The sequence below is a fragment of the Ictalurus punctatus genome, chromosome 3 (genome assembly GCF_001660625.3).
Source record: "Ictalurus punctatus breed USDA103 chromosome 3, Coco_2.0, whole genome shotgun sequence".
Taxonomy (NCBI): Eukaryota; Metazoa; Chordata; class Actinopteri; order Siluriformes; family Ictaluridae; genus Ictalurus; species Ictalurus punctatus.
This window is the reverse complement of record NC_030418.2, coordinates 9058854-9069014: the sequence shown is the minus strand read 5'-3', so window position 1 is coordinate 9069014 and position 10161 is coordinate 9058854.

The window sequence follows — 10161 nt, the reverse complement described above, 5'->3', positions numbered from 1 at the left end:
GCCTCATGACGAGCCTCCGGAAGCACTTCATAATGATGGATGTGAGTGCAACGGGATGGTAGTCATTGAGGCAGGACACTGAAGACTTCTTCGGCACGGGGACGATGGTGGTAGCCTTGAAGCATGTTGCTTGTGGAATGAAGTGGAATGCTTTCAGATCATGAGTAGTTTGTTCTTTCCCTTCTTTATACCCTTTTCTTCACATTATTCTGGCTGATGTTTGTCTCATTTGTCCTTAGGATGTTGTTCCAGAACTGTACAGGAGGGTTTTTTTAAAAAAAAAGGTTTTTGGCTCCTCTCCAAAACTGGTCTTCCTGTTTTTGAGGCTTACCATTGGTTTGTATGTGGTAAAAACTCTGAATTTACTCTGGTGAGCCTTCCCTTGACATGGTCTTGCTCTGGTCAACTGTTGTGAAAGAGTTTTTCCTTATCCAGGAAAGAATTCATCTGTCATCTACCACAGTGGTTTTCTGTGGTCTTCCAGGCCTTTGGGTGTTCCTGAACTCACCAGTGCATTCTTTCTTTCTAAGAATATATCAAATAGTTTGGCCACACCTAATGTTTTTGATATTGACACAGCTATGACACATAGATCAACTTTTGCCTCAGGTTGAGGGTACAAATCCTGCCTCTGCCCTCCTGGGGGGGGGGGGGGGGGGGGGGGGGGGGGGGGGGGGGGGCTGTTGATTAGGGTGATTCTGTGGGCCCTGGTCAGATAGAGGGCCCAGCAGAACCCCATACATTCCTGTATGATTTTTGAATTTAAATGGCCTCTTTGCAAAATAATCTATTAAGATGCACGCTATAATGAATGCCCTCAGACTGTGCCAAATGCATGTGTGTGACCCTATGGAAGTATAATAGTGCCAAATGTCCTCAAGGCAAAATGGCATGTGGAATTACATAAACTGAATAAAAACATATCGCAATAACAATACTTGAATTTTTCTGCCCAGCAATTTGACACAAATTGAAAAGAAAAAAAAACCCCACAGCAATAACAATGCTTGAATTAGTTTCCTCTACAATTAATTGGGTTTGTATATTGTGATTGACAACACATGTTAACCTTCCTAAAATACGGTTCCAAAGGAACGATTCCGTGAGGAATCGATCGAAATTTAATGTAATCATATAAATCTTCTTAAATTGTCCTGAGTGAGTTTAAGAGAGAAGTGTTGCAATGATGTCTGATTCGTGAGTGAATCGTTAGTTTGAGTCGATTCATTTCAATGAATTGAAGAATCCCATTGAGAAAACCAGTCTGCATGATTAATTCACGAATGGAACTGATTTGATTCTCAAGTTCAACTCACTGATTCAATGATCCTGGCTCTGTTTAAGCTAATTTCCACATTTCTTTCTGGAGCTGCTTGTGTGTGAAACTTATTGTTCATTGAATGAATACAATGGTGTTAATTAATTGTACTGTATATATAGTTATTTGTATATAGTTATAAATTTATAATTTCAGTTAATATAATAAACTGTTCAAATTTAGTTCTTTATAGTCTCTTATCCCAAAAATGAAAATTCTGTCATCAATTACTCACCCTCATGTCATTTCAAAGTTATAAGCCTTTCCTCTTTGGAACACAAATAAAGACAATTTAATGAACCTGGAAGATTTCTGTCTCTCCATTTATAAGTAACCAAAACTATCACGTAATGCAGGGTGAGATGGATGCAATTAAAGTTAAAGCCTTTATTAAAAGGGCAGGCAGACAAATCCAAATCGAATGGCAAAGGCAGAATCCAAAAACAGGCATGGGTCAGGCAATCAACAAACAACATAAACTAGGCAAGGCAAAGATGAAAATGAGAAACTGGGAAGAGGATCATAAACCGGGAAACAAGAACAATGAGCAAAAGTCGTGGTACGGCTCAGGCTGCAAACACTGTAGCTCAATACTTTGCTCTGAACAAAGAAACATGAGGGGTTTAAATATACAAACTAATCAACGGGGAAACACGGAGACAATGATGACACATAAGCGAATCAACCAATCACAAATCAATGGTAGATACAGAACACAAACCAAAACAAAAGACACATGGAAACTGTCATGATTTGGGCAGTTCACACGCACTTTACTCTGTCTTGAAGTATCATGGGAGGCTGTTTCTTCAGCTTCAGGTGTGAGCAGAGCTTGATGGATAGTCTTGTCTGGCTTGAGCATGTAGTGGAAGACCGTGACATTAGTCTATGGCGTGAGCATGGCTTGGGAGGTCGCGTCATCGGCCTCAGACATGAACAGGATGTGTGAGGCCATCTTGTCAGCCTCGGACAGAAGCAGAACTTGGTAGGCAGTGCCACTGACCTCTAGCTGTAGCAGAACCAGGAGGCCGTCTTGTCAGTCTCCAGCTGGAGCTGAACTTGGGAGGCCGTGCCATCGGCCTCCAGCAGAAGCAGGACTTAGTAGGCCATCTGGCATGAACATGGCATGAGAGGCCATTCAGTTGTACTCTGACAGGAGCAGGACATGTGAGGCCATCTCGTTGGCCTTGGCAGGAGCAGAACTTGGGAGGTCGCCTTGTCGACCTCTAGCAGGAACATGGCTGGAGAGTCCCCCTCTTTGGTCTCAGGCTAGAGCTCTGGAGATGAGGACACCACGTTGACCTCTGGCTGGAGCTCAGCAGGGAAGACCACCTTGTCAGTCTCAGGCTGGAGCTCTGAAGATGAGGTCACAGTGTTGACCTCTAACTAGAGCCCAGCAGGGGAGACTACCTTGTGAGTCTTAGGCTGGCGCTCTGGAGAGATGGAGGCCGCCCTTCAGGTAGATCATGTGTGCTGAATGCCGGAGGGGAAATCCTTGACAAAGCTTTCAAGCTCCAAGCTCCAAAAAATTAATTAAGGCATTGTTAAAGTAATCCATGTGACTCCAGCGGTTTAATGCCAATTTTATGAAGTACAAATAAGAATGCTTTGTGTGAGTATAAAAACGTGAGAGCCGACAAAAAAATATTAGTGAGAGCAGACAAAAAAATGCCACTCCTTCTGTATGTCGAAATTTCCAGACATCTTGTCTGATTGTGACTCAGTTTGTGTATAGCTTCCCTCGTCCTCTGCTGTAAACAGTGCAGCACTTCTGGGTCCCATTGCATTGCGAGAGCTGACGTTTAGTCCCATTAAGATGGAAACTATTGAGGTTCATGGATAGTGTTCTTGGAGCCAATGGAACAAGTTTGGGAATATGAAACTGGATAAGTGCTCAGGAGCTGAGAAAGAACAAAGTCCGCCTTAAGACTCTTATAACTAAACAGGTTCTCCAAACAGACACATACATACAAAAAGGACTAAAGGAGGAAGAGTAGACAGTGCAGGACATTCACACCATCACTTCTGCATTATCCATTATTTCTCACACTACTAGGAAAGCATTCAATCACATGCAAATGGAACTATATTGTGCCCACTTCACCTCTATTCAGTATCAAGAGATTTTTGCTGGAAAAGTCCCAGCCACTCTCTTTACAGAAGAGGTTTAAGATAGAGTGGGTATAACTGTATGACCAGGGACTTTGATTGAATAACAGGTAAGACTACTTATGGCCAGAGGGGAGGCAACCTAAGGCAGGATGGTATTGCCACTGAACACCCCACTAAGCAGAAAGGTGATATAAGACAATCTGATGTGATGCTGTGTGGCCAAAAGTATTAAAATTGGACTGTAAGATATTATAGTGGAAGCCCCAAGAGGTGAGTCATTGTCTTAATGCTTGCACTCAGTGCTGTCCTTATCATAAGAAATGGCCTTCCCCAGTGTGGTTCCCATAGATGGGTGTGAAATAAATTATCATCAAGTACCAGAAAGTCTGGGAGTGAGAGTTCAGGAACCATTAGAGCCAAAGGGGAAATAACTTGTTTACTTTAGACAGCATCCTGACTTGACCTGTTTAATGTGTCTGGGCATCACCTCCAAGAACAGCTGTAGTGGGGGCCACCTGCCTTCATTTTCATGGGAAGCAACAATATCAGAGCTATACAGTGGGGGATATCAGTATTGGACTCGTCAACATTTTTTTCATTAAATATATTTTCAATGAGGTTTCATGATAATCACATGAAATTTTCACCAGACATCAGTATTAACTCAATATATCTGGAAATATAATGAATTCACAACATTAAAGTCCATAAATAAAGTTGTGTGTAATAAAGTGGAATGACACAAGAAAAAAGTATTGAACACGCTAAGAAAAAGCAGTTCTCCAAGGCAAGGTAAGGCAAGGAACCAGCTGAAATCCTGTAAATTCTGTTTTAGGCCCACTGCTTTTTACTTTATATATGCTTCCTCTAGGTCAAATCATTGGTAAACATGGAATTAGCTTCCACTGTTATGCTGATGATACACAGCTGTATGTTTCAGCAAAGCCAGATGACAGACAGCAGCTTAATAAAACTGAGGAAAGTGTAAAGGACATTAGACGGTGGATGCTTATTAACTTCCTCTTGCTTAATTCTGACAAGACAGAAGTATTTCTACTAGGAACCCATGCAGCTAGAAGTAAGCTTTCTGATTTTATAATAATTCTGGATGGACTTTCCATTTCGTCATGTGTAGCAGTAAAAGACCTTGGTGTGATTATTGTTAGCCTTCTTTCATCTCAGAAATATTGCTAAGAAATGTTATGTCACTACATGATGCAGAAATATTAGTTCATGCTTTCGTCACCTCTAGATTAGATTATTGTAATGCCTGACTGTCTGGATGTTCCAGTAGGTGCATAAACAAACTCCAGTTAGTCCAGAATGCAGCTGCAAAAGTCCTTACTAGAACCAGAAGATACAGTCACATCACCCTGATCTTATCCAGACTGCATTGGCTCCCAGTGAAATCTCGCATTGATTATAATATATTACTATTGAACTATAAAGCACTAAATTGTCTCTATAATCCGCCACGCCTACCTAGATCAAAAGGTGCAGGCTATTTGTCGGTACCTCGAATAGCGAAGGCTACAGCAGGGGGAAGAGCTTTCGCTTATAAAGCCCCACAGTTATGGAATAACCTTCCAATTAGTGTTCGGGACTCAGACACAGTCTCAGTGTTTAAGTCTAGGTTTAAAATGTATTTGTTTACTCAAGCTTACCATGAGAAGACTTTCTTTTATGCAAAGCACAGTCTTACCTAACTCTCTCTCCCTCTCTTTACCTCCCTCTCCCTCTCTCCTTCTGTCGAGCCACACATGATTTTATGGAGATGTTAATGATCCTGATGCTTTCTGCTATCCGGACCTGCCTGATCCGTTCGGATGCCCTACCTCTGGATGGAGCTCTCATCAACTCCAATTCCACATGGACATTCTCACTGTGGTTGCTGGGACTATGGTTTCTACTTATAAAAACCATAATGAAAAAGTTTCTTTTACTTTCACACTATCTGTTGTTACCCAGATGAGGATGGGTTCCCTTCTGAGTCTGGTTCCTCTCAAGTTTTCTTCCCCTTAACATCTTAGAGAGTTTTTTCTTGCCACCGTCGCCACCGGCTTGCTCAATTGGGATTAATCCACACACTAAAATCTGTATCCTGTATTTATATATTTCTGTAAAGCTGCTTTGAGACAATGACTGTTGTAAAAAATGCTATACAAATAAAATTGAATTGAATTGAAATCCATAAGTAATTATACCCCCAAATTAATATCAGCTGGGTTAGTAAATTGATGGTCTATAAAAATGCTTTTCGTTACCACGGTGTCACACAAGAAATATCTCATGATGGGTAAAAGCAAAGAGGTCTCCCAAGACCTTCGGAACCTTATTATTGCAAATCATATTGATGGAATCGGATACAGATGTATTTCAACATCTGTGGAAGTGGAAGCAACATCACTGCGTCATCAACCAGCCACTCACAGGAGCTCCTCACAAGATTTCTGACCAGGGAGTCAGAAGAATAGTCAAAAGAGTAGCCCAAGAGCCAAAGACCACTCAGAAAGAGCTCCAGAAACACTTGGAGGCTGCAGGTACCATCGTTACAGAGAAAACAATAGGCAATGCACTCCACTGCTCACGCTCACCCCGCAAGACTCCATTACTAAAGAAAAGGCATTTCGAAGCTCATTTAAAGTTTGCTGCAACTCATTTGGACAAGTCTTTGAAATACTGGGAGAGTGTAGTCTGGTCAGACAACACACCATGTTTGGAGAAGAAATGGAACTGCACATCACCCTTAAAACACTATACCAACAGTGAAGTTTGGAGGTGGAAGCATCATGGTGTGGGGCTGTTTTTCATCACATGGCACTGGCAGACTTCATATAATTGAAGGAACGATGAATGGAGCCCTTTACCGAGAGATTCATGAGAAGAATCTGCTGCCATCCACCAGGATGATGAAGATGTGACGTGGGTGGGCCTTCCAGCAGGATAACTATCGAAAACATACATCAAAGGAAACTCTCAATTGGTTTCAAAGAAAAAACATCAAGGCATTAGAATCACACCTGAATATTGCGACTGATTAATTTCTTCATACAGGAAGCGTCTTGAAGCTATCATCACAAACAAAGGCTTCTCCAGGAAGTATTAAATAAATTTCAGTTAGCGTGTTCTATACTTTTTTCTGTCATTCCACTTTATTACACATAACTTTATGTTTGGACTTTAATGTTGTGAATTCTTTATATTTCCAGATATCTTGAGTTAATACTGATGGTGAAATTTTCATGTGAATAGCCTCATTGGAAATATATTTCCCGCACTGTAAATTGTGGGGTTTTGAGGATGTTCAGGGTTCAGTCTGACTCTGCTGAAGCCAGAGTGCTTTTTATTGGAATAAACACTTAATTTTTTTTCATCAAGTTAGAAGATAGTGTCTTTTTTCTTTCAGCTGGTGAGCCACCCAACTAGGAATTAAAAAAAAAGGGGGAAGGTAAATAATGGGATTTTCTTTGTACCAGATAAATGTGTCTATAAAGGAAACTCTGTGTGTGCACATAGCTAAGTTTAATAAGGTTTTGGGGCTTGTAGCAAACGGGTTAGCTATCCCCTAATATTAAGCAATGATTTTGATGACGCCTTGTTTAATGACTTCCGCAGTTTATGTAATTCTGTCTCTGACAAAGATTTATGAGATGTCCAAATGGCAATCTGTTGTAACCGCTGTTTTATGAAATCCTTTGGCATTTGAAATACGCTAACTTGCTAAAGTCACAGTCCCTCACATCAAATATCATGCCAGTAGTTGTTTATGTATTGAATATACCTTTAGACTAATGTAGCTTTAGCTAATGTTGAATATTTGTTCATGCATTATAGTGCATTTAAGTAAACACTGTTGTTTATGAATTGGATATACATTTAGACCAATGTAGGTCTTGAAGTAGTCATTAGATTATTCAAGACCCATGTGTTACCTATGTTGAACTTTTTCCAGTCTTACCTAATGGCATTTTGTGGGTTAATGCTAACATAAATAACAACAACAAAGCCCTACTAAGGAATGACTGCTGAATTTTAACTTGTAATGCTTCTCCCCATCCTATTTAGAGGTGATACACCAGGATTTTCCTAGTTTTGCATAACTAATTGGCAAAAATGACATGACATATTGTCTCTTCCTGGCGCATTTTATTTACATTCATCTCATGACACTGTTGAACACATAGTAACAAACAAACAAACACAGACACACACACACACACACACACACACACACACACACACACACACACACACACATAGAGAAAACACAAACCAAGTGTTATAATGTAGCCTTAATGTTTTGTTCTGTTTAGTAAAAATGGTCTTGTTTTTAATAACATTTGCATATTTTCACAATGTTGCTTGCTTCCACCTCTCCACATTGTAAGTGGCTTGGCTATGCTAATTTGACCCAAAGTGGGAATGTGGGCGTGAGTGTGAGTTTCGTGAATGTGTGGAATGTTGGTGTGAATGTTGGTAGGCTTCCTCACATGAAGTGCTTGCTTCAGCTCCTTCCACAATACTTCTATTGAATTAAGGTCAGGACTTTGACTTGGGTGTTGAACAAAACACTAACTTTATTCTTCTTTAACCATTCTTTCGTAGAACAACTCGTGCACTTAGGGTCATTGTCTTGCTGCATGCCCCACTAACTTTTTTCTTTGATTCAGTTCATTGACAGATGTCCTGATATTTTCCTTTAGAATTCGCTGGTACAATTCAGAATTCATTGTTCCATCAATGATGGCAAGTCGTCCTGGCCCAGATGCAGCAAAACAGACCCAAACCATGATACTACCACCAGCATGTTTCTCAGGTGGGATAATGTTCTTATGCTGGAATGCAGTATTTTCCTTTCTCCAAGCACAACCCTTCTCATTTAAACCCAAAAGTTATATTTTGGTCTAGTCTATCCATGAAACATTTTTTCAATAGCCTTCTCTATTCTTCACATGATCGTTAGCAAACTGCAGAAAGGCAGCAATGTTCTTTTTGGAGAGCAGTGGCTTTCTCCTTACAACCCTGCCATGCACAACATTGTTGGTCAGTGTTCTCCTGATGGTGGACTGATGAACATTAGCCAATGCGAGAGAGGCCTGTAGTTGCTTAGAAGTTACATGGTTTCCTCTACAACCTCATGGGCTATTACAAGGCCTGCCCTTGGAATGATCTTTGCTGGGGGGTATTCCAGAAAGCAGGCAATACGAGTTACCTGGGTAAGTTTACTCAGACTTAACGGATAAACTCATCTTTTGGTTTAAAAAAAACTGGAGGTAACTTTCATACACAAGTATGTATGCATGTACAGTATCTCACAAAAGTGAGTACACCCCTCACATTTTTGTAAACATTTGATTATATCTTTTAATCCATCCACCAGCTCCGTGATGTCATCATGGAGGAGTGGAAGAGGACTCTAGTGGCAACCTGTGAAGCTCTGGTGAACTCCAACCTCAAGAGGGTTAAGGCAGTGCTGGAAAATAATGGTGGCCACACAAAATATTGACACTTTGGGCCCAATTTGTACATTTTCACTTAGGGGTGTACTCACTTTTGTTGCCAGCGGTTTAGACATTAATGGCTGTGTGTTGAGTTATTTTGAGGAGACAGCAAATTTACACTGTTACACAAGCTGTACACTCACTACTTTACATTGTAGCAAAGTGTCATTTCTTCAGTGTTGTCACATTAAAAGATATAATCAAATGTTTACAAAAATGTGAGGGGTGTACTCACTTTTGTGAGATACTGTATTTATGCAGGGCTTTAAGTGATTTATCTGTAAAAAAAAATCAAGATGACAAACACTGCCATGGTCTAAAAAGGGAATTTTAAAATAAATTGTGTATTATGCATGTTTCTTATTTTACTGCATATGGTGTGTACTGTAATATTAATTGTAGTGCCCCTACTAGATGTTCCTTATGTCTTTGTATATTGGTTGTATTTATGTGAGAATGTAAACAAAAATGTGAGGGGTGTACTCACTTTTGTGAGATACTGTATGTATGCAGGGCTTTAAGTGATTTATCTGTAAAAAAAATCAAGATGACAAACACTGCCATGGTCTAAAAAGGGAATTTTAAAATAAATTGTGTATTATGCATGTTTCTTATTTTACTGCATATGGTGTGTACTGTAATATTAATTGTAGTGCCCCTACTAGATGTTCCTTATGTCTTTGTATATTGGTTGTATTTATGTGAGAATGTACATGATTTCATTTTCTTACAGTTGATGATGGACACATTGTATTAATTGACCTTTCTGCAACAGCACATGCTGCCACAGTTCCCTCCTGCAAACTTCTAGAAGCAAGCACTGCTGGCTTGGCAATTAATATATAACCACATCTTTTCACCACATCCACACATTGTATGGAATAATAGAGATATCTTGTATAAAAAATATCTATCTTCAATCAGACATGGTACAACTATGGAATACTCATTGTCAGTCAGTCAATTAATATACCTAATAAACAAGATCAGCTTTAATCATACTCAGAATTCTTAAAAATAATTAAAATACATTTGATTATGCAATTATCTTTTATGCAATCCCAAGTAAAGTTGTTTCATTGCTACGAAATTCTGAATATTCCTCTGTTAATGTAGACCAACAACCTCCCACTAGTAGTGATACAATATTTATTGTTGATATTAATATTGTAAAAGATAAATGCAGCAATAGATATATTATAAATATATGAAAGAGGAATAACATGCTAT